General features: G+C 35.8%; 1 protein-coding gene and 1 long non-coding RNA gene across 3 annotated transcripts in view; one reads left to right on the forward strand and one right to left on the reverse strand.

Annotated features, from left to right (window-relative positions):
• slc12a5a (solute carrier family 12 member 5a) overlaps window positions 1–26437 on the forward strand; it is a 151934-nt gene that overhangs the window by 23083 nt on the left and 102414 nt on the right. The window lies entirely within an intron of this gene.
• On the reverse strand, window positions 6067–8290 carry LOC114135547 (uncharacterized). The gene is made up of 3 exons (XR_003593611.1): window positions 8171–8290; window positions 6582–6750; window positions 6067–6449 (listed from the first exon to the last, which is right to left on the reverse strand). It is a non-coding gene; the product is annotated as an uncharacterized LOC114135547 (long non-coding RNA).

Below are 26437 nucleotides of genomic sequence, written 5' to 3' on the forward strand. Positions count from 1 at the left end.
TTTATCTACCAGCAAACTAATACAAATAAATGGACAGAACTTCGCAAAGTGCCATTCTGCAAAATATTTCAAGTTACTGAATGCCACTGACACAATCTCTCACACATTATTATATACAGGAATGAGAAAAACAAAACAAAGGACAACGTTTCAAACATTTTGATGTGATTATTTAATTGTTTTGGGGCACAATAATTACATTTGATACAGCTGATTCTGATAAATCGTTTTTATTAATGAACCCCCCTCCCCCCCACCTACACACACACACATCTTTACAGTGATGTATTCATGAACATATTAACACAATTCCATAATTCAATGTGCATTTGCTATTTCAAGATATTTTTAGGCATTTTACTGTAAAGACAAACTTTGATAATAGTTGTCAAACTTTAGCTACATATTTTTACTTAAAATATTTATTACAGTGTAATATGTCAACTGTGCTATAGACAGCAATGTGAACGAAATCTAACAGACTAAATTATTTTTTATTTCTTTACATAAACTGTCATAATATCCTAATACTTCAAATTGAGATATTTCACTTAAAAAGTGAAAGGAAAAAAAGTGTGCAGTACATTACAAATTTATTTATATTATACTGGCAACACAGAGCACAGGCAGGGGTCCAGTCTGCTGGTCAAACTGGGAGCAGTTCAGTGACTGGGCCTTCTGAGACATCTGGCTAGCCACAGGTTAAAGCGAAGAATGATAAAAATGATCTAACAGTGCATTAGAAAATGCATCCCTGATTCGTTCACATTCAGGAAAAAAAAAACATATCTTCACCATATGGGGTCATTGACTTGGCATCTAAACACAGACATTGTGGAGATGAACTGCGAAACAGAAGTCTGAAGAAAAACAGCTCCAGCTCTGATCCTTATGGACCTGTCCTGATGAAATCCCCCGGTCTCCGCGCTGCTCTCTGGATTAATGGACTTTCAGTCCACTTCAGGTTCGCTGTTATATCAAACAAATTATTTTAATCTACATAAATTATAAGAAACATCTTACAGACAACTGACGTACCTTAAAGTAACCATGTTTGACCACAGACAAACAACGACCTGTCTCAAAACTTCTAGGTAACCATGGCAACAATAAACAAACGGCAAAAGCGCCCGTTACAGGTTTCTCATTACCTCTCCCTCTTTGAAAAAACTACACAGTATAAAAAAAAGTTAGCTAAGCTAAGAAAATAGTCAGAGTAGTTAACTGGGCCAATTTATTTACAAAGGAAATGTTTCTTGGTTGTTTAGAAGTTTGTTTCACCTCGGAAATGCACAGTACTGGCCACAAAGTCAAGAAATTCTGCTCGTAAATTTACGTCATTATTATCTTTAATTCTTACCTGTGAAAGGTAAAGGCAGTGGGTCCACTTTGTACTGTAAAACCGTTGAAACTAGTCCACGCAGCACGTTTTCTCCACTCCCACTTTCAAGATGGTGGTGACGTAAATAGGACTGAGCGTATACGTATTCATGCATATTGTCCGATCAGCGATTTCTCAGGTCTCCAACTGGGACATGCCCTTTCCGTTTTGTTAATGTTGTAGTGCTTCGTTAATGTTGTTGTGTTTTTGAATTTGTTGAAGTGGTTTGCACCTCAGGGCTACCATACAAGTCAATAGAGAAGATTCATATATTTCTGAAAGGATGTGTTTGTTTGTTCTTTGGGGTGTGAGTCCAGCAAAATAGAATTTCAAATAAAGAGCTTCTTAAATTTTAAAGCAGACACATCTCTTGCTCTCTTTCCCCTTCTTTACTCATTTAAACTTTTAAGTTCAGCCCCTCTCATTCTTTCCTTTTGGGTTGATGTTTGTTTAAAAGGTTCAGTGTCCCACCAGCTCTCTCACTTAAATATTTGAATGCTGGTTTCACTTTTTTGAAGAGCAGGAGCCTTTTAAGCACTTAAAGTGTTTTCAGTATATTTTTAACCTCTAAAGATCTTTACCACACTAACATTTATTTATTTATTTTTTTCCTGAAATGTTTTTAATCTCATGTCCCTACAGAAGACATTTTATCTTCTGAAAAATACAAAAAATCATAAGATTTTCTGTGGAATCAATAGGGAATTGTACTTGATGATTCAGCTATAAACCAGCTAGGACAGCGTTAGCCTCCCTTCAGAGCTGAATGGCCATTTAGCAATACATTTTCACCAATCTTAAAGTGTGTCAGTCAAACTGTGGACAGCCTAACATGCCAACCTTTTTTTCAGAGTGAAAAATTCATCGTTTTGTTGTGTTATCACCAGACAGGGTGATTAGTTTAGAACCAAGTGGCTGCTACATCTCCCCCATCATTTCTGTAAACTGAACAGGGTAAACAAACTCATTCAGCAGCATAATGCTCGTGGCAATCAATTTTCCTCAAGTAAAGCGCAAACAATAAACCACCGAGGCTAGCATTCAATAAAGAGCTCCCTCTGAAACACGCTGTCATTGTTAAATTTGACATGGATTATGTTTCCTAACATGAACAGTGATTTTTTTTTCTTAGCAGTGAAACAAGTTCTGACCAGACAAACTCATTTAATAAAAGGTTTAAAACATAGATTATTAAAAAGAAGAACAAGGATTTTTATTTTTTAAAATGTCGTTTTGTTTCTGTTCCGGTCAGTGAATGCCACACATTGTGCTTTATATCAGGGTTGTGCGCTTAAAAGCGTTGTCACAACCCATTTCCCTGAGTCAAATCATCCTGTCTGCACTGTCTCGGTTTGGATTTTGACTGTCTGTTAATGTAAGGTAATGCATTTAAAGGACAGAGCTTTATGAGCTGAAAATGAAATGTATGATTGCAGCCTGTTGAGTTCATGTGATCAAATATACCTGCAGATGTACAAAGTGTCTTAGACAGGTCCTCAGGGATCCAATGCATTTCCCCCACAGTGTGAATATTTGATGGAGTGAAAGAGCTTACTGCATATCCCCATCTCTCTGTGGACATAGAGGGGATAAAAGCCTCACATTTTCTCTTTCACATCTCTGAAACTTAAATGGTTTTGTAATGTTATTTTATTCTGTGATCTCACATGAATTAGGCACGTTTTGACATCTGAAAGTTTTAAATTCTAAGATATTTTTCAGAGGAATGATAACTTGTCATTAGGGTTAACCTAGACAAGCAAAATGGCTGCTATTAATTATATTTTGATCCAAGCAAACTATTGCTTCGTTTCCATGCTCCACTCCTCCCTCCCTCATCCTCTGTGTATTATTCATCATAGAGGAGTCCTGCCCTGCTTCCCTGGGCTATTTTTACCCAGCATGGCCGTCACATTAACTGAGAGCCCCAATCCCCTGCTGCTCCCAACAACAAGCCTCCCTCCATCTGGATCATGGATTACATCCCTCATTTCTCCCTTTTTTCTTCATATTTGAGTCACTCTCCCCCGTCTTATAGTTACCAAACCCTCGTTTAAGTTTTTATATTGACTTCTGTTTCTTCAACACTTTGCTGCGCTCCACTTTCTCTTGCGTATTTCAATCATGCATATTAGTGTTCTCCACTCTCTCAGGAGGACTGGGAATGCATCACTTCAGAACGCAGTCGGAGCCTGCTGAGCTTATGCAACAGCCTGACTGACCTACCCAGCTGCATCTACATGCCTCTGTCTCAGCCATGCAATTTCATCATTTACACTAACACGCTGTGATGGCGACTTTCACATTTTAAAGTACCTCTTATGTGCAAATTAGCTTGCAAGTGGGACGGGAAGGATAATTCAAACACTGAGCTGAGCTAATGAACAGCAAGACCACAGTATTGTGGTTTTCTAGTTTATCGGTAAAAATACAACAACATCAATCATCTCTGAGAAATTTGAGTCACTTATTTCTTCTCTGGGTATATATAAGTTTGCAGCTTAAATGGTAATTTGCATATTTCCTGAATATCTTTGTTTTTAATAGCTGATTATATAATTTACATTTAAAATCATCACCATTGAAAGCAAAACAATATTTTCTGCAGCCTCAAGTCTTTAGCAGCTTCCAACAAGTTTTCTCCAGAATTGCACATTAACTCTGTAGTTACATCATCCCTACTTGAATAAAGCATCCCCATAGCATAATACTTCTTCCACCATGTCCCATCATGGGGGTAATGCCACAAATAACTTGCCAAATTTTCTCTGAGTATTTTCTTTTTGTACCTAATAACATAATTTGAGAATATAATAAAAGAATCACTACTGAAAACAAGAACAAATCTGATGTACAGTTTGTTTACAACAATGACTGGGCTTTTGAAAACATTAATGTGTAGAATTTGAGTCTATAAAAGCGAGAAAAGAGTGAGAACACAAGCTTCATACTCATTGTTCTGTCTCTCACACATCTGTTTCATCACCTCTGATGACGACAACAATGATTGCAGAGTAACAATTACCTTCCTATAGTCTGCAAAAAAGAAAAACACTGTTCATTATATCAGGACTTAACGAATAAAGATAAACAAAAGACTTCTTGAAATGATAGATGTTGTAGACGCAAGGATGTAAACAAGAACATCTATGCTCATATGTGTAAACATGATATCAAGCTGCTTTTGGAGGCATTTTTTATGTAAACTCCAAATGTTCTTACCATCAGGTTATGAGTGTGAATGAAGAGCAAAAGCAGAATAAGCATCCACTGGTCCAAATCTGATATTTTTGCAAAACTTTTTTTTATCATTGATTTTAAAATAATAATAATAATAATAACATATGTGCACAATACAAAACATGTGCAGTAGTTTTTACCATTTTGTCTTTTTTCCCCCTTATGCTCTAAAGAAACTGTAAATGGGCTGCATTAATCGACTTCTTTTCTTGTCTTGTTGACTACTCAAAACTCTTTTACACATTTACCCATTAACACCTATATATTCATCCAGCACTTACCAGTCAATACAACCTTTTAAAGCTACACTGTAATTCACACACAGAAGAAATGTGTGAAGAAATGTTTCGTTTCTTTGTGCCCTAGGACATTCAAGCTTTTGAGGAAGCTAGACTTTAAACCACAGATGTTCTGTTTTGAAAGCAGTAATACTTCAAGTAAAGCTATTATCAACTAACTATTGATCAGATCTTTGTGTTTCAGTTACAAATCTCATCAGAAACATTATATTCTTCACTGTAAAAAAAAATTCTGTTGTTTTTACAAAAAAAAAACTGGCAGCTGTGGTTGCCAGAATAATTCTGTAGAAAACACAGTGAACATGTAAACTGTTTTACTGACCAAACTAATTACAACAGTGTTAAATTGTGAAATAAACAGATTGTCCCATAGTTGTGCACAAATTTTAACTGTGATTTGAAAAGGGTTATTTTTGTAATAAAACAGTTTTATCAAGTAATTTTAACCAACTTTTTCTGATGAATTATCATAATAATGCTGTTATTTTACACTTTTTTCCAGTAAGATTTACCCAGTTTTTGTTTGTTGTACAAAAAAACTTCATTTAGTCCTACTGATAAAATACCTTTGAATAACAGATTAAAACTGTTAAAATGTCAATTTAAAACATTTTATTAATACTTTCTGAAAAACAGAAATTTGCTCTAAATTTTTTTCTTTTTACTAATAATTATATTTTTAAATATCTATAAGCATCAAATTTCAACAAACATTTCCCACTTAAAGGAAACTTTAAAACACAAGGAAGCCCAATATAAATTGTATCTATGATAATCTTAAAAAAATAAACATACACTTACATGCCTTTGAAATATTTATTTTCTCATTTGTCTTTTCTGAACATCATAAAGCACATGAAGCAAATGCACCTGCTGAATAGATATACATTTCTTCAACCTTTTTAACTTTATCAGAAACAGTATGAGAACCAACTTTCACCCCCTTTTTTTGGAGGGGGGGCTTGAAGATTATAACATACAATAAATTTCTATTTCCAGTATACATTTTAATAATAATGTTTGTTTGCTTCAAAAGTTTTTCTTTTTTAGAAACAATTCTATTTTCAAATATCTATAAACATCAAATTTCAACAAACATTTACCAGTTAAGTGCAAATTTAAAACACAAGGAAGCCCAATACAAACTGTATCTATAATGATAATTCAAATTTTTTTTAGAAACAAATAAACATTTTAATTGAAAACATATTTTCAATGAAATTCTCATTTGTCCTTTCTGACATTGAGCAAAATTCAGCCACTGAACAAATATAAATATGTCTTTTCAACTTTTTTAACTTCAGCAGACACAGTGTGAGATGCAACATACATTTACAAATCTATTCAGCTCTGTTAAGATTAAACACTGTCTTGATAACTCACTGACTTTAGTCCTTTCTCAAACATCACGCCACTCATGATCCGAAAGTTCCTGGATCAAGGTGAGTACACGGGGGTTCACACGCAGTCTGGGTTTACGGGTTTCTTCTACCTTACTGCCCTTGTCTGGGTTGATTGAGAAGAAACACCTTAAGATAAAGAGGACAAACAGAAAACTACATCAAAATGTGCTTCACAAAGAAATAAACATTTTATTCAAGATATAAAAGTTGTCAAAAGTCAAATTTAACTCCCTACAATTAAAAAAAAAAAACTCATACCTCTGCAGAAACTCCAGTGTAGACGCCAGCCCCGATGGATAATGTATGTTAAAACAATAATAGCTCCCAAACATCATGCAGAGGGCAGAAATAAAACAGGAGATGATGTTGTTTCCAATCTGTTGATCCACACTCAGCATGAATCGTTTAGCATGGAAGCAGGATTGACCTAAGGAGAAAGAACAAATAAATTTAGACTCCTGATACAACAAAACAATGACATTTATATGAAAAATAACAAATTAAGTAAAAAGTACAAAAAAAAATATTAGTATAGTAATAGCATAAGAAAATAATTGAAAAAAAACAAAACAATATTAAACAAAATGTCAGATGGACAAAAGGGCAAAGAAAGGGGACAAGACAACAAAAAAGACAAAAGGTCAAAGAAACTGGAAAAACAAAAATGAACTCACCACACACAATGATAGTGGGAGTCAAGGAGACATTCTCCATCTGTACTTCTTCAGCTAGGCATGTGTCCTCCACACAGAAGAACATTGCTTCTTCATTTTCATTGAAGTAGCAGAGAAGTAGGAGCATCAGCTCTTTAACATCTTCAGAGTAACCGTCCAGTTCTCCCCTTAACATCTTCAACTTTGTCTGAGCCTGGAAAAACGTTTTGTTTTTGTTCACACAAACAGTGTTCATGTAGTTCAGCAGTCTTTTTCCCTTCATATCCATGTTCCTCATGAAGGTTTCCTTCAATCCAAGTCCAGTAAGTTCCTTGTAGTGTACAGCCATCCCAATATCATGAAATAAAACAGGCCAGGCTTCCAAGACATCTTGAATGCTTTTCCCCTGGTTAATATCTTTGCGCTGTGAGTAGAAAGTTGTCCTCAGTAATTGTTTCATCTCCTCAGGATTGGCCTCCTTCTGCAGAGACATCATCTTGAGCTTGTCCTTCTTCTGTTGCTGACTTTCAGCAGTTTCTCCAAGAGGAAGGAATTTTACATTCCAGTTGATACACCCATAGGTGTCCTGAATTGCAGCTCTTTGTTCCTGAGGAATTTCATCTGTGTCAGAGTTTTCAGAGCAGCGCTTTTGCTTTCTTATTTTAGGCATTGTAGATCGCTTCACGTTGTCAATTCGATATTGAAGTTGTTTGACGAGTGAATGATAGCCAGGGCCAATGACATCTCCATCGATAATGTCTTGTAGAGATTTTGGATATTTTGCCACCATCTTCTTTGCAACCTCTCTAGAACTCCTTTTACCCAAGTAAGAACTTTTTTGCATCATTTCAGACACCACAATCCTGACCATCTCCTTCCTCATTTTTGGACTTGGCCGTTTACCTCTCTCTAATGCCTGCATCAGTTCTTCTGAGAACTTTTCCCATGGTATCTCAAAGGTGTCCACCCAGTCTGCTGCAGATGTCTGGTTGCTGCTGGAGGAGTTTGATGACACACTTAGCGGGGACTGCAAAGACTGCTCTGATGGAGGAGTATCTGGTGATGCATTACTTGAGGACCTGCTGGTTTCAGGGTCCGGCCTTCAAAAACACAAAAAAACAAATAAGTTATCAGAACTGAATATGAATATCAGTGTTTAATGGTTGATTTTTGCTTTTCTACAATTTTACTTACATCTGAATTTCCAAGCAGCAAGTGCCTTTCTGGCTTGAATTGGTCTTAATGCTGACAGCAAGTCTTCCTCAACAATGAACTGGAAGTCATCATACGTTTCTACTCCAATTGACTGTAAAGTCTCCTTGAGAGTGTCTTTTGAAGCCTCTGCAAGATCGGGCAACACTTCACTGATAGCGCTGCGTAAAAATGTTTGCTCAGCCATTTCTGGAATAAAATCAGACAAAATAATGGTAAAAAAACAAGATCACCGTAATATAACATGTATTCAACTATGTACAAATTAAAGAGACTCATACTTAGTGTCAAACAAAATATCGTGCCTGATTCACACTTTTTAGTCATGTACATCCTTAAATTTTTAGTCAAACTTCTCTCCCTGTTTTTTCTTTATTATTTTTCTTCACATCAACATATCTGTTTTAAGTGGACTTTCCATCATGGTATATAAAGACATTTTTATTTTGAAAACACACTGTGTTTCAGAGGAACAACTTGTTGTCCATTTACCTGATAAGAGGTCAAAGGGTAAAAGTCAACCAAGTCATTTATGTTAAAGCTCTCAGAAGGTCCATCGTTTTCTGACAGACTAACGATCTTACTTGTAGTTTCCTTGTACAAAACATCAATGTTATCCACAGAAAAATCTCTATGTTTACGGGACATATGAGCTGTGAATGATGATTTGACGCTGAAAACTTTTTTGCAGGCTTTTACTGGACATGCTCCTTTAAATGAGCAACGACTTCTTTCACAGTTTGGCTTCGGTGCCCACACAATGAAATGGTGCATTTCAATTTAGCAACAATGGCTTTGGCTGATTCGGGTTGTGAAGCCACGTTGTGAACTCAGTAAAAATGAGTTTTAAACGCTGCATATGTACAAAATGTCCGCTTACATTCTGTGCAGAGGCATTTGAATACACAACTGGGCTCGTTTCTGTGCACTCTGCAATGCAACACATAGCCCCTCAATGATTCTAGTGTTTTACAGCAAAACGTACATGTAATCATGTTTAAACAATTTCAACCTACCCAACAAGTTACACGTGTTGCAGGTGTAGCAAAAAATGATTCGACTGCATATTGTTCCAAGAAGCAATATGACGCCTTAAAAACAAAATTTAATCTCCCCAGAAACACAAATTACCGTGCCTTTTACGTTTGAAGAAAATAAAGCTTAACTTACATTTGCTGAAAGCTGACGAGGTCCAAACAGCGTTCTTTTCTTTGTCGAGGTTTGAGCACAATTCAGCTTCTTCTGAGATGAGAACCGTTGAACGAACTTGTTCAAAACAGCTTTCAGGCGCCAGGTAAGCGGACCAATCAGAGAGCAGAACAGACCGCAGTGTCCAGCGAATGGGAGAAGTTGAGCACAAAGCGGTGATCTCTGTCTTTCTTGCAGTAGCCAAACTTTGAGCTTATAATGGCAACGGTGAAGGTAAAAAATCCAGTGTTAGCAAAAAATAAATAAATAAAATAAAATACATGTATAAGCAAGTACATGACTTCCTTGTTGATTCAGGTGTTTCCTGTTAGTCGTGAAATATGAAGAAATGATCCAATCAAAATTGACAAAGAATAAGTAAATGAATTAAAGAGGAAATGACAATCTAAAGAAGTGGGAAAACACAAGTGAATATAAATAGATAACTAGTAAACAAAATTGGAAGTAAACAATGTGGAATCATAATTACGTAATTCCACATTAATTTCCAAATCTATTCATTTATTCATTTATTTCATTGTCCATCCATCCATCCATCTTCCACTTATCTGGAGTTGGGGCAACAGCTTAAACATGGAAGCCCAGAAAAATGGTAAGCTTCCAATTCATTTGGATTTAATAATCACAGAATGTAAATGTTAGTTTTTCACTGCTGAAATGTAAAAATGTTGTGAAGGATACAACTTTTTCCATTAAACATACAAAATGTGTGTTTTCCACAACAAAATACAGTATTATTTACAATTTTCTATTTTAAAATTTACAATAATTTTCGGTTCTACATTATACAACATCATACTGGTAAATGAACAAAATATCATTGTGTTTTTCTTTACAAAATTTTTCTGTCATGATTTCACAGATTTGTACTGTTTATTTTACAGACTTTTTTTACAGTGTTGCTTGCATAAATTCTACTGATTCTCCTGGTGCTTTTTAATAACCTTTAGGATGAATAATTGTGGCATTAAGAATTATAGTTAGAATGAAGAAGTTGTACCCCTTGAAAATTTTACATTCTGTTAAATTATAATCACAAACTATAGTGCATTTTATTATGATTTTATGTGATAGCACAACAAAAAGTCGCGTAAAATTGTGAAGAGGAAAAAGAGGCATATTTTTTTGCTATTCAAAATCATAAAGTGTGGTATGACTGTATTGTATTCAATCATCTTGTTTCAATACTAACAGATGCTAGTCTTTTGGATCATGTCTACTATCTGTACTGATTTAGAGATGGACATTTCTGCACATTTTCAACTAAATAGCTGAAGCTCAGTCAGATTGGATGTAGAGCATCTGCAAACATTTTAAATCCTCCCAACAATTCTCAGTTGAGTTTAGGTTTGTTCGTTGACTGCGCCGTTTGAATATACTGTGATCGTAATCGTTTCTTTATAGCTCTTTTTTTGTCCTGATTCTCTTCAACATTTTTCAACTTTATGGAAATTTAACAGATTTTGTATCTTTATTTTTCTGATTTGTATTCAACTCAGTCCTCTTAATCAGCCAGCTTCTCTTATGCTCCAGTAAACGAAGCACGTGGATTGCAGGTGCGCAGCACACCTGCAGAATCCTGCCATCCGGTGCAACTGGTACCTGCTCTGCGGCGCCCTCCAGTGGCAGTCTGAAAATACACACGCACAACACCCTTGGTATCTGACACACATTTGGAATCATTAATGCTTTGCTCATTTCTGTGCATTGAGTTTTCTTGTTTATTCTTATGTTCTGTTCCTTATGCTTTGGGATTTTGTTCTTTTTGACAAATGTTTTTCCTTTCCACCTTTTTATTGTATTTTCCTTGAGTCCCAGTTTTTCTCCAGTGTTTTTTCACCTTCCAACCTTCTCTTGATTTTGATCCATCTGCCTCAGCTGTTCCCCATGTGCCTCTGATTAGTTATTCTGGTTGCCTTCTCATTTCCACCTTTGGGTTCTGGATCTTTGGTTATGCTGCTGATGGTTCTGAACCAGTTTTTTTTTTCTGGTCTCCCCCTCATTCAAGTCTTTCCTCGTTAAAAAATACAGTTTTATCGCAGACTCTTTCTACACTTATGTTTTTATCAACCTAAACATGACAAATGTGGGAATGTTTTCATTCTAAGTGCACTCCTAATATTTCTGGATTGACCAAACAGTTATTAAAGATATTCATAAGATCAACCCTACAGTGCTAGGTCACTCAATTTCAACGGTTCCTCCAATCCCCCCCTGGCTCACATTCATGGCTTCTAAATGAGTTTTAGTCTCAGAAGGTTTAAACAGAAGCAGAGGTACTGTTGTTGTCAAATGCCCAGCTATTCCAAATGTTTATTTCTCCATTTAAGTGCCCCTTAAGGCAGCACAGTTAATGTTTTCCAGAATGTGCAAAGTGACATCTTCTCTGCATCGATATGAGCTGAACACTGCATTTTGAGATTCTGACCCTCTGCAGGACTGAAAGTTATTTTTTTTCTTTACTTTGTGATTATATGTAGATAAACTGCACGCACTGCAGTTTTTAAGCCTATTATAAGTGTATTGTGCATTCCAGCAGAGATAATAAATAATAACTAAGCAGTAATTACTAAGTGGCCTGTCTAAACAGTGATTTATCTTTCTGACCCAGTCTTTTATTGATTTTAAACTTATAGTGTTCTAAGTAATCTGGAAGAATTAATTTCCAATCAGCAGCTTAATATCTGGTGAGATGCAAAGAACTCTGTTGATTTTTTCTTCTTTTTTTATGTCTTTGTACCTTAAGTTATTCTATTTTTGTTTCACATTTTGAGCTTGGTTGTTCAGGTTTAATGAATATTATATGACTGATTATATGATTATATGACTAACCCTAACCCTATAGGAATAAGATTAGACTTCCTATAGGAATTCCTATTTCTATAGAAATAGACTTCCTATAAGGCATTTTAGACATAATTAAGACATTAACATTTGGGTTAATGTTCTTATTATAATTTTAGATTAAAATGTAACCTTAGTTAATAATAAGCAATAATTTTAAGTATGGACAGTCTACAGTTAGGTTGAACAATTCTGTTGTAATCTTTTTTTTGTAATCCTGTATTTACTGATGCACATTATGCACTGGTTGTTTTAAAACATGAATCACCCTTTCATGGGTGGAAGAGAAAGTTTTAGCAGCGCCTGCCTCAAAACAGCTGTATAAATGTTTCAAGCTCAACTCTAATTGATTTTTTTCACACTTTTTTATTTTCTTCCTTTTCTTTGTTCAAAACGTGAATTCATTTTGTCCTTCAGGCTTTGTTTTTTGTATTTTTGGGGGTTGCACTTTGTGCCTGTCTCACTAGTCTTATAGTTCTGGTTCAGATCTTTATTGGAAATGTTCAGGTTTCCACATCACTGTGGACATCACTGTGTGGGGTCTTTGGGCCTGCTCGTTCGCCAATGCTGTTTTTAAAGAGACTCCCTGCTGTGTTTATGTTTTCTCTCTAAAAATGCAACTGAGGTGCAATGTTTTAACTCGTAATGTAAAACACTTTTGGTTCAGTCTTGTCAGCTAGTATTTTTCAGACAAACACAGTATTTTTTTAAAAACTTTTCTGTGTTTCTTTATTTTAGATGTTGGTGTGGTTGAGTGTTCCCTTCTCATCAGTTCCTCTGATCTCTTTCTTCCCTTATATCAGTAAGTTCAAGGCTCCAGTACTACAGAAAATGAAGCCATGCACCCAATACATGCAGAGTTGGCACACAATTATAAAACAATGCATTTAGTATAAACTCATAAACCAGAAAACAGTGAAGCTGTGAAGCACAGCATTTAATGTGTCAACCTCTCTTTTAAATTAAATCACACCTTTTTGATTTTTTCTAAACACTATCCAGTAGGTTTTAGACATTAAAATAACAAGGTAAAGACTCTTGGGTCTGATGTGTTTTCTCTGTTATGCCATCTTCTTTTTGTTCTGCTGCCTCCCCAGTCTGTCTCTGTCATCTGTTCTTGCGACATTACACACTCTCCACCATCTTTTATCGAGCTTCTGCCCTCCATCCTTCTCTCACACTCTCCCCTTCCTCCCCGATGTCCTTTCTACCTCCCTTAACACTTCACATCAGCTTAGCTTTCTTTGAGTTGGTTCCATCACATGTTCTGTCACTCCACCCGTTTGCATCCAACCTTAAGCCAAACTGCGCTTCTGCGCTGACTCAGCAGCTGGTTTCCGAGCTTGTACCAGTTTGTGTCAGGTGGGAACAGGTGATGCCGCAGGGCGCAGCCTGACCTCACTGTGTCACTTTCACTTCAGTTCACGTCAAGCTAGTTTGCCTTTCTCCTTGAGGCTCCTTTAAAGCTTGTGTGAAATGTATGGACAAACGGGGAAGGTTGCTGGAGGCAAAAATTCCTGTAGCAGACTTTAGTCAATTGATTGGTAGAGCTATCATTCTTGCATCTTGCAGCTTTTCTTTAAATTTATTGACATGCCATTTAAATCTTGAATTGTTACCTTTCAGACTGGATATAAAGAATATATTGATCAGACATTTTTGTCACAAAGTGTGACAGTATTGGGATGGATCTGAAGGTTCATATTCACTCGGTACTTTTGGGGAGAATTGGGAAGTAAATAAATAATTTATAGAAATGAAAGTGGAAAAAATAGGTAATGGATAAAGGTTTGAACAAGAAGACGTTAATGCTTTCTGTTAATTTAATAAGGAGCTGTCTGGTAGAAAATTTTATTGAACTGGACCTGGCTTTACATTTTTTAGCACCTGAAGTTATTATAGTTCTAAATCTGTGCTTCATAAAAAAGAAATAATTCAACTTATTTTATTTCAGTTAAATGAGTTGAAATGAGAAGGTGCAGGATGAGGGATAAGTAGGATGAATGACACAGACACAAAGACACAGGTGGAGCTTAGAAATAAAGTCAGCTGTGCTGAATAGATGAGCTGGTTCTTGGATGGCTTTCCAGAGACAAAGAGTTTATAATAAAACATGATGTATTATTAAACTGTGGACACATTCAAAAATCTAGATGGATGAAAGTGTCTATAGATTTTATTAATCCCGCAACATGGAAAATCATGTCACAGCAGCAAGGAAAACAAAATTGCAAATTGCAATACAAGGATCCAAGAATAGAGCAGAGATGAAGGAATAGGTAGGAATCTTCCCTTTATACACAACTTCGGTTTTAGTCATAAAGTCAAACATTTGTTCATTTTGTACACCACTTGCATGATTATCATATACTTTTATGAAAAAATACACTTGTTTTGAGGTTGCCATCTTTCAAACTTTACTTATTTTTATTCGGGTAGCTGCTGTAACCACAGAGGCATTCAGGGGGTTGATGGAGAGCTCTGAATCTCTAGTTTAACTAGTAGAAACAGGAAACCACCCAGTGAAGCCACTGGTTGTAAAGGATGCTGTAAACACAGGATGATCTTGTCACAGCACCCCTGGATGTGAATCAATTGTGTGGGCCCCACATGTGCACGTCAGCAGGATGAATATTAGGTCAATTAAATGAATTCACTCACCAAGGAGCCACCTTTCCTCCTTGACTGTTCCCAACAATGCTGTTAATTAGAATGAATGAATTGTGTCAGGCCACCAAACACCTTAAAGGGGTCGAAGAGCCACTGTAACTTGCTCTAAAAACAGGCTTTTTTTTGCAAATTTCTGTAACGTCTGATAATGATATTAATACCATCATTGTAAGGTATTTCCTGCACCTTGCTTTATACATTCATACAATTGCAGGTATCTGAATATGTTTCTTTCATGTCTCTCTGGTGTACAGCAATTGTTTTCACATCAAGGGTATGTTGATACCAGCATACTCTTGGTATCAGGTGATTAAAGTTCTGGTTGTGGCCCTCAGCTGCGTTTTGTTAAGAACACACCACATAGTTTCTTTCAGAATGAAAATCTAATGTGTTTTTTCAGTTCTTTCTGTGGGCTACTATGTAGTATCAAAGGCAACAGAGACAGATGGACATTTAAATTATCTGGGGAAGAAGCTGTTGAAATGTGCTTTCTGTTTACACCTCTCCTGTTTACACACTGATCCCACTGATATGTGACAGATGATTTTCTGAAACAAAAATTCTCAGAATAGCACTCACCCATTAAGTTGCGTGGGCAGGATCTCACGTTCAAAGCAAAGAGCATTATGTTTTACCAGCAAATACCTGACTCCAAAAGTTACCCGAACTTTACTTGAAATTTGTTCAATATCATATTAAACAATGCAATGGTTTTTGTTTTTTTTATCAGCTTCCCTTGTGTATATAACTTTATCGTTTTAGACAAAATGCTTTTCAATATTAGATATCAAACAGTAATTATTGCAGCAATTTAAAAAACTGAACAAAGGTCAAAAACAGTTTTTGTTAAACATGGAATTTCTTGATCTGCTTCTTAACCTCCTCTCATGCTGAATTAGAACCTCCCTACAGTCTCTCGGTTCTTCAAGGCCATTTGAACGTCAAATGATTGCTGCAGATGTGGACAATTTAATTTCATATTGAACGATGCATGACCCTATTGAGCTCTTTTACTTGGCACATGAATTTTTCTATAAAGGTTTTTGCGCTTCCAGTGTCAGCTTTGCTTTGGAGGAGAGAATACCGTCAATATTTTTATTGGCATGAGAGAATTCAGAGGACTGGGTGTTGTGTGCACAGAATTGGATTGCACCACAGAATGGAATTGTGGGTAATTATTTTAAACTGGTGCAGCCGTCTGCAGATTTCTCAGTGAGTAGAATTAGAGGAGATATCTGGGTTTTTTTTTGCTGAACTGTCACAGGACTCAAGGAGCCCTACCTGTGATTTTATTTTTTCTAATCTAACTCTTTTCCCTCTGCTCACCACTATGCAAGGGATTCTCTTGGAGGACTGAAGTATATTTTGCAGTTAACCTGCTGTGTGTCATCAACCTGTCTGTGTGATCATATTTGAGGTATATTATGTTCCTGTTCTATGTGGAGTGCAGTATATGCTGATTTCTAGTGCTGTTTTTCTTGAGATGGCCTCGAAACTGGATTTTTAAAGTTAGTCTCGTCTTGGATGTGCTGGATTTGGGATGTCTTAAGACAAGGCAGCAGCTACAGCAGCATCCTTTGAAGGTTAATATCAATGATTTTTTTCCTTTTTGAATCCACTCTGCCAGCAGCTCAGTCAGTTAAATTTTAGTTTGCTTTCTTCAGAAGGGTCTGTTTTTTGTGTTTGCCAGTCTGTCAGATCTATTGGATTAGTAGCAAGTAACTGATTCTTGCATTTGGTGAACTTGCTAATATAGTAACAACAATACTTTTTGCCTTAAACATTTATGAATTTTTGTATTTTTGAGATTCAACAATGTTGAAAATAATTCAACAATATTTTCTAATTATGATAGTTTATATGATTGTATGATCTGATGGTCTCAATTAATTTTTAATTTAGCCAGTAATTTTGTTATGGAAGAGGTTTGCTAACATCATAAAACATTCTGCTTTTATCAGTAAAGAGTGGAAAAACTGTTGTTGGTAATTTTGAAAAGCCAAAGGATTTTCTAACTTCTTACAACACTGAATACATTAACATCAAATTCACACAAAGTATCTACAACAACCCAAGTAACCTGCACATTCAAAACAGCAAATTATCCCACAAATGAAATTATGATTAATAATGGAATGGCACAAGGAAGTGATTCTTTGGAACAGACTTTAGCTCATAATTTCAGTTTTCTAGTTGTTGGGTGTTGCCAACTCTGATTTTGTCTAATTGATAACAGTAGAAAACACACTGGACATCCCTAACTTTTAAAGAGTTTATTTTAGAACAGAATATAACACCAACTTCCAAATAAGAGCATAATTATATGATTAATACTACTTGGAAAATCCTTAACAGTTGATAACCAAAACTTGAAATCAGATGTAAAAAAATATACAGGACACTAAGTGCGCTTCTCCAGCCAAAATCTTTTCTATGGGTTTGTCATTTCAGGATAGGGTTTGATTTTTTTTTTGTTTTTTTAATGGTCAGATATAGTTTTTTGTCTATCTGGAAAGAGGAGAAGAAAAACAAATATCTACATCTCACTAACTAAAAAGAAACAAAAAGCAAATGTACAGACAGCCTAACTGTTGTGATGCATTTGAATTTGTAGAGGACATCCTGATTAACAGAGTTCAGAAAATCCTTTTAGTTCATGTCGAGGCTCTTTGCCTACAGTACAGAGTGCCTTTGTTTGAACAACACAAAGAAGACTGATATAATCAACAACAGAGTATGAAGAAAATTCTTATACTGACATTTTTGTTAAAAATCTAACACAGGAAAGAGAACAAGTGAGGGAAGATTATTGGCATGCAAAGACTCATGGGAAAACATGGAAATATCATGTGGGAACATAAAACTCTTTAGAAAAACTCTTTAGAAATGGGTAAATTGAACAAACATTGAATATTTCATTGTGAAATTAGTCAATGCAAAGTGAATCAAACCATATCATCCAGTACGTTTTGAAAATACAATTTAAAGGTAACATCTTCAGAAATTTCAGTTTGGAAGAATCGTGACTAAAGCAGCAATGAGACAAATGCTTGCGGGTTTTGCAGGGATGAAAAAAAATTTATGTCAGACACAGCTTATACATTAAACTGCCATATGTTCAGCCAGGTTATTTATCCAGCCAACTCGGGCCTCTCTGGGGGACGATCGCTCACCGAGATGCAGCACCTTTGTACATTCCATTTTCTTATCTTGAAATCTTCACTCTAAATTACAAAGTCAGAGGAGCAGAACTAGAGGATTTTTTTTCTCCTCAGTTCTGGAAGTCCAATAACTCTCAGTCGAGTGAGTAAGACACACTGGAAATGGATTGGTGTGTCTCTCCGTGTGTGTGTATAAGTAACGCTCATCCAAAGATGCTGGAGCCAATCACCAGAAGGGAATTTAGTGCCTCTCAGCTTCCTGCACCAGTGAGCAGATAAGATTATAGCATTTAGATTCAGGAACAGACATTCTCTCACTTTAAGCGGTCTAGATCTACACCCCAGCTGTAAGAACTTGAGCGTCACCATATCGACAACATGCTGGAGGATTTATTTTTTTTTTGCCTTAATTTGTGAACGCGCTTACGCAGACTTGCTGTACAACACATATTCCATCACTTGTCCTAAATCCAGTTGAGTTTTTCTTGTGTTTTATACAATGCGCTGCCTGCTGTGTCAAAGTAAGACCTGGATTGACTGTTCTGTTGAATGAGGAAACGGATCTAAGGAAAAATTGACAAAACTGCATGAACACCCTTAGGATACAGATCCATAGTGATGATGCATGAAGGCGTGAAGTTTTATCCTGGATTTCACAGGGAACTGTAACTGCAAGTTTTGTGCTGCCTGTCTTAATAGGAAAATTGCTGAAATTATTAGTAAAACAACATAAAATCATGATGAATCAAGTAATACTTAAAGGTACATATGTCAATGCTACAACTTTGAGGCAATGCTCTGTGTAGTCCTTGATTTTACTCCAAAGGTATGCCATAACCGCATATTATCTGCTGCCTGCATATAGTTTATTCTATCAGACCCAAACTGAGCTGTAATCTCATTATCTGTTAAGAGAGTTGAGTTTGGAGGGCCTTCAGCTGAGATGGGGATCTCCACAGGGCAGATTGCCTCTGCATTATCCACTTGGATTGGGACATTATCACCTATCACAAGACAGAGGTGTCAATTGATCCAATCAGATTGTCCCTCTAGTGATGAAGACCACTCCCATTGTCAGTTAATTATAGAGGTCATGAGACACTTCACAGGGTAAAGCCTGTGATGTCCACTGTGAGATGTTTCTCCTGCTGAATGATGTGGTTCATGGTGCGCCATAGCTTCATTTATACTATTGCAAATACTCATTCAGAGTCAAACAAAACAAGTCATGTTTAAGCAATCATATTTAATATATTTCAAAGCCTTAATAATTATTTGGGAGGGCTTTTAAAGCTGATGCTAAGGCATTCTTAGCTTGCAGCCTCTTTTCCAGTTTCATCAACAAAAAAAAAGTAATGTTCAGTCAGTGGTGAAGTTCCATTTTTGAATTTCTTTGAACGTCAAATATATCTCACTGCTCTTTCATAATCTTATGAATTTATATTAACCAATGGAAAGCTCTAACTTGTTTTAATAAATCCAGTATTCTCACAAATTGCAATCAAATGATGATTTGTTTTAGAATAGTAAGTAATAGAAAGCAGTTTCAGTTCAGAGTTGCTCAAAGTAACTGAGCAACTCTGACTCAGTTTAGTCAGAGTTGCTTATATCTATGGCACTAAATTGGTATATAGGGAGACGTGATAGTTTTCTTCTACCAATTCAACCCAGTTGGAAAAACAAATTGCTCACAGATTTGTGCTATTAAGTCACATGCAAGAACAATATGTGGTGGCTTTGTGCGCTAGGCTTTGAATCTTGTGCATCATTTGATTATGGAAGAAACAAAGTTTGGCTGAGAAGTTTACAGTATGTAAACCTAAGTGGAATATTTACGGTTTTGTATTTTTGAAGTACTAGTACTTTTCATTCAAACGCAAATTGATATGAAGGACACAAATAAATAAATAAAATATCAGGAATTTCAGCATGTTCAGGAATATCTATTTGCATTATTTGGTTAAAGCCTAATGAAGAAAAGCAAACAATGAAAATGTTGATCACATCTTGTGCACGATTTAAAAGTATCATCCATCCAACATTCCCTAGCAGGGAGTTAAACAGTGTTCATTTGTGATCATATGACTAGATTGGATTGAACTGAGTGAATTAATCAAAACTGAGCTTTTATTATTTTTGACAAGATATGACTAGGAAATATTCTTCTTGCAAAGTGCCATTTGTTGTGAACTCGTCCTAAATATCAAATTAGTGCCCATTTTGCTTATTGGTGTTCTGTAGCAGAATAAACAGAAATAGATTTAAAGGTCAATGTGGCATGAAACCTACATCAGACGGCCTAATGTTGGCACTGTAATGAAGTGGCCTTTGGGGGGAGGGTGTATCTCATGAGCCGTGTACAATTTGCAGAAGGCAATGATTTCAAATTATAATACCCATTTAGATGTCTCCTAAAGACAGAAAAGTTCAGTTTTAGTCTTGGGTTATGTATTCACTCCCTTTGCAACAGAACAAATCCTCTCTTAATCATTGACCTGTTTCTGTCCTATAACTTTGTACAGCTGCACAGGAGCAGAGCAAATGAGCGATGGCCTTTTTAAAGCTACCAGAACTGGACCTTATATCCTGTGGACCTTGATGAGTTATAATACATTACAAAGCAGTGACACACCTGGGCACCACAGCATGGCCTTTTCAATATGTATAGGATTATTTGGAGATATTTTTCATTCAAGTTAGAGTCCAAATTATATTTTAGTAACATTTGACTGTACTGAGAGAGTTAAATACTTAACAGTAGGCAATGATTATTAAAAATGTTTCCTTACTGGCATGCAGAAAGGAAATCTAACCTGTTACTGACTAAACACAATAATGTGGGTTAAAAGATCAATACAGTGCAGTGAACAAAACACACCTTATTCTTATTTATTTATACTTTTTTATGCATTTCATGCGATAGACTTTCAAAAAGATCAGAAATGTGAAATGTAAGGATAATAATACATGGTTTCTATTTTTTTAGTAATATAAATGATTAAGCACACTTTCTGAGTCAATACTTTGTACAGCTATTTTGGAGTATTTGGATGGTCTTTACAATGTCCACATAATTTCCTTGCTTTTGATATATATTGTAAAAATGTAGCAAAAGTCCATCCATGTTCCTCATTATGTTGTTGACAAGCCAAGCTTGAATAGATGACAGCTGACATATTAATACCCACACAATACTGCATCCATGCAGTCCATTGTGATTGAAATATTGAACCTGTTAAATTGTAATGAAAATTACAATTTGATATCTGTCACCTAATTTTATGTCTGATTTTAATTAATACAGACTTGTAGCTACGTCTGAAGTTTCAATTGGTTGTGCGTTTGTTGACTTGTCATGCATTAACTTTGGAAGCACAGAAAATAAAGTAAGTTTACTTTATTTTTTAAACTAAGTTTACTTTATTTTCACCAACCAGGGACTCTGAGCCACTGGAGCTACCAGCCACTGTTAGCCAGTGGCTGGAGCTACCAACCAGTAGCTACCAACCAGTAACCAGTAGGTACCAACCAGTAGCCAGTAGCTCCAGCTACTGGTTGGTTTGTCTTTTTCTTCTGCTTTGTTTGTTGGTTAAAGGGTTTTTTGAGATAAAGAAATGCTGTCTATGGTAAGATTGAGATGTTAATTAACTGAAACCAAAATAAGAAAAAAAAATTAGATTTGAAAATATTACTTCTCTATTTTAACATCAATCTTTTCTGGTTGTAAGTCTAAAAATAAGGAACTTATTAATGTCAGAATGTTAGAATGAAATAATTTTTTAAAATTAAATCAGATGTTCAACTGTACCGATAATTAAGATAAATCCCACATAAGGTTGACATACATTATTGCAGTTACTGCTGTAGTTTTCCAGGCACATGTAAAATTAGTACACAACCAAGTTGAAAGGCTATTAAAAAAACCTTGAAGCTCAACTACCCTTAAGCCTACAATGACCCTTTTCTCTCAGGCGGAGCATTGTTACATAACTCTTCCTAATTCCCACTTAAATCCTGTCATGCATACATATTTAATTTTCCCAAATAATCCCACAATATTTTTTATGTGTTCTAATTAAGAACCATATAAAATTGTTTTTTGTTGGTGGTGGTGGTGTTTCAACTAATGTGGAACACACAGCTTCCAGCTTCTTTAAAAAACATGATCCTTCTGATTATGTTTCTGTAAAGACGAAACATGATTTGTGTTGCACCGGATAAACCGCCCCCTTATCATTTCAGTCAAGCGTCTCCTCTCTCATGTCAGCAGATGTTCTCAGCTGTAAAGCAGCTTACTGTACAAGAGCAAAAATCTTTGGTATGTTGCTTCAGGAGAGAGAACTGCCTTGGTGCTGTTTTCAGATATTTTGGCGAACATGTCAGAGGTAATTGAAAGAAAAAAACGTCTTCGTTGTCAGAACAATTTTTTTTTTTTTTGCAAGTATCTGATTATTATCCACATTGGAAATGTAGATCAATTGTACCAAAATAGACTGAATTTCTAAACCATTTGTTTTCAAATTTAAGAAAATAGCATGAATTACATGCATAAGAACAAGCATTTTTGTTTTTTTAGCATTCAGATTTTAACTACAGTGATGTTTTTAGTTGAGCCATATATGGAAATGCGCCCTTATTTCTTTTGCTTCTCATTCAGGCCAGAGCTCCCCACTCATCCTCTTCATCTTCTTCGCTCACTTCTTTTTTCCTCTCTCTGTTGCTACATCTCTTTTCTTTTGAGAAAATAAAACTGGGTCATATTTCCTTCCTCCTCGTGCTCCCCCTCCTCCTCCGTGGAATAAATGAAATATAATTTTAAAAAAGAGGTTGCTTGTGAATTTATGGGGAGATGGAAAAATGTAAAGAGCATGCTCCATGTACACGCTGTACCCACAAAATTTAGTACTCTTGATCTGACGACACTAAAAATATATCTCAGCTCACACCGCATCCTAACCTCTGCTGTGTGCTGTTTATTTTCTGGGGATGGTACATCCACTGCTGTTTTTCTCTTTGCTGTCTTTATTTAACACTTCAGGGGTGTTTCAGTGATGACTTCCTCCCAGCACCGCTCAGGTTGTTCTGTCAGATTCACCTTCTCCTAACGTGGGAAGATGCTCTCTCAGATAGCTGCACTGGAAGCATGTCAGTACATTATCACACACCGGTGATATTTTATGGGTGATTGAAGATAAATAATGACTTCTAATTCAAATCACAAAGCTTTGTTGCATTTCTTAACCTCTTTCATATAAAAAAATGCATAAAATTAACATGCTGATTTGCAATAGATTTGTTTTCAGCAGATTTGAATTAGAAGAACCAAAAATAGTGAACATAATGCTGCGTATAAACACATAATGATTGCATTTAAAGTAAATAAGAACAAAAAGTGTGCAACCCAGCTACCTCTTAACAAGCTGTTTGTTTGAGTCCTAAGTAATTGGAGGGGAGTCAGTAATTGATTTCAGTATTGAATTCAGGTGCTACACTACAAAAAGAGAACCTCACCGAATGCAGTTTTTCTGAGTTATCTTGGAGTTCCCAATAGATAAATTAGTATCTGTGTGTGCAGTTCAATCCAGGAAACGAAGGGACAGCCAAACCGTATTACAAACTAATGACGGATAGCAATATGTATTTTTGTATAAGAAGGTCAGAATAATTAACTACACACATGTCTTATTAGTAGTTTAACAGTTTTTCAGCTCTTTACTGTTTAAGTGTCAGTGGCAGACATGTATAACCACAACCAATGCTGATTTGACTGTACAAATTACAAATAAAACAACTTGACAAAGCCTTCATGACAATCAAAATCTTCAATAGACCATGTTATTGATCTATTTACAATTTAAATCAAAGTTTGCTTTTCAGTTACTTATAGCTTAATTTAATTTTTGGAGATAATCTCATGAGGTCGATTTGTGGGTTTTATGATTCACATTTGTGAAAGTCCCCATTTTTCTTTGCTTTATAATTTCACAACATTCAGTTCAGTTTATTGATAATGCACAAATTGTCAAGCTGTTTTACAAAGTAAACAGACAGATTTTGAAATTCATGTCAATTCATAAAATAATTGATTATATAGGCTTTGAATCATCTACCTGAAGTGGAGAGTAAGCATGAAAAATTCTATTCTCTGCATCAGCTTACATGACACATGGATTTAGGTTTGTGTTCGTTGCACTAATAATTGAGTCAAAGAATTAGGGTTATACATATTTTTCCTCTTAATATTGCTTCTTTCTTCAAACTAAAGTATCAACACATATCAGTGTTTAATACAGTTGATGAGGTAAAGGAAGGGTTTTATAGCAGACCTCAATTAATGGTGAAAATTTTGATTCAATGTCTGATTTGACGTTTGTAGGTTAATTTTAAAAAACTAATTTCCTGTCTTACATGAAAATTGTTTATTTTCTCATCTAAAATGTTTTGTATTTATTTATTCTTACAACAATACCGTTATGTTAGTAAATCACTAACATCAGCCGATATACAATACCGATATACTGTATATGGCTCATTCCTAGTGTTTATCAAGAGCTATAATTTTACATCTAGATCTGCACATTGTTACACACATTTTGCATTCCTAAAAAGGCACAGTAGAGAGTAGAGAGTGCTGTTGACTTTATCTGTTTGTTTTTGGTTTCAAGATAGAGACACTGAAAGAAAGTGGAGGTAAGCACAGTGGAAAGAAGGCTTATAGTCTTAGAAAGACAACAATCTGTGGTTAGCAGGCCTTATCAGATAAACATGTTGGGGAAGAAAAGCCTTGCTGTGTTGTGTTGAAACATTGCTGGACCACTTTGATGTCCTTGTTCCGCCTGCCGAGGCTACGAGAATCGCCCTTACATCTTGATGCCTGTCTCACAATCAAAGCCTTGTCAAATGTGGTGGCTCATCTCTCCGGACTGCCCAGCTATTCTCAGATTAATTACTTGACAGGCACTCTGAGGACCAACAACTTCTGCTGGCCCTGCAGGTCTTAACACAACACAAGGAAATCTCTGACACCTCAGACATGCAAACTCTCCTCTCAACAACACATTGTGATAATATTCTGCTAAAGTTTGAATATGGTTAACTGGGCTGAACTGATCTCTGTCCTGTTTCTATTTTAGCTTCAAATTGGTAAAATACAACAAAGAAGGCTGTAGTTCTTTCAAACTTCAGAATCTCTGTATTTCAAGGAAAGCACTAGATTTATTTTTAGAGGAATACACTTCAAATAAGGGGTTACAGTTAATAAATTAGAGATTCACTTTAGATTTGAAGGAGCAGTGTCATGGCAAATGATGTAGTACAGGCTCTTTGTCTCTGCTGAATAGCATTCATTATTTTTCTGTGACGTTTTGTTGAGCCACAGCAAAGTTCATTGTTAAGTCAGGTAATTGTCTTACGCCCATCTCGCTTAATAGTTCAGTAAAAGTTGCCCATGGAGTATTGTTTCTGCATGCATGTATGGATATGTTTGTGTTTGTCATTGGGCTTGCTGTAAGAGATAATTGGATTGTTCTTTGAGCAAAGTCTAATCAAATAACAGGTGAGAGAGGGAGAGAGAGAGAAAAGTGAAGCTAAAATCTAATCAAGCTGAACCCTTCAACACAAGTGCTTTGGTTTTGTAGTAACTGCGTTCTCTGGTTCTTGCACTGTGGCTCAGTAATGAGACTTGGTGCCAATCAGACACACATAATTAAAGATATGCTCATATTTCTTTCTAAAAACAGCTCAAACAGAAAAACACATTGCATTATTAATGATAATCCTGCTTCAGTTGAATGTGTTTAAGTCCTACACTGCAGATTTAGCTTATGATGATCTTTTTGGCAACTAGATTTATTTATATTTATTCCCTCTACAGTGGTCATATTTCCCAGTGATCTTTATTGAAAGAAACAGCTTTCGTCTCTAAGATCAAATAAAGCTTTTAAATGTGTTTAATAGTCATAGTGAGATTTTAAAGGCTTTGAACTAGTTTGTGAATTCTATTACTTGTCTCTTTGTCTCTTTTTCTGTGTCTCCACTTCAAGCTCAAGTGTGTGTCCATATCTTTAGTTTTTTTTCTTCTGCCAAAAACTTGTGTAAAAATGCAGTATGCCCTTGTCAGCTACTGAAGGTGCACAGACAGACCATAATGATCTGGCAGGAAGCCAGGAAGCCACAAGAGGAGACGAGGCATTGTCACTGAGACTGCAGGTTGGAACAGTTTGTCCTTGCTCTATCTCATCCTTTGATATCTGAAGCAGCTTGAGCAGCATAACATTGTTCAGTGAAACAATGTGTTGCAGTGTGAAGCTCTGGTACCAATCTGCTTGGAACTGAGGTCTGCTGTGATGTGATTTTGTTGTAGAGA

This window comes from Xiphophorus couchianus, chromosome 20 (genome assembly GCF_001444195.1).
Source record: "Xiphophorus couchianus chromosome 20, X_couchianus-1.0, whole genome shotgun sequence".
NCBI lineage: Eukaryota > Metazoa > Chordata > Actinopteri > Cyprinodontiformes > Poeciliidae > Xiphophorus > Xiphophorus couchianus.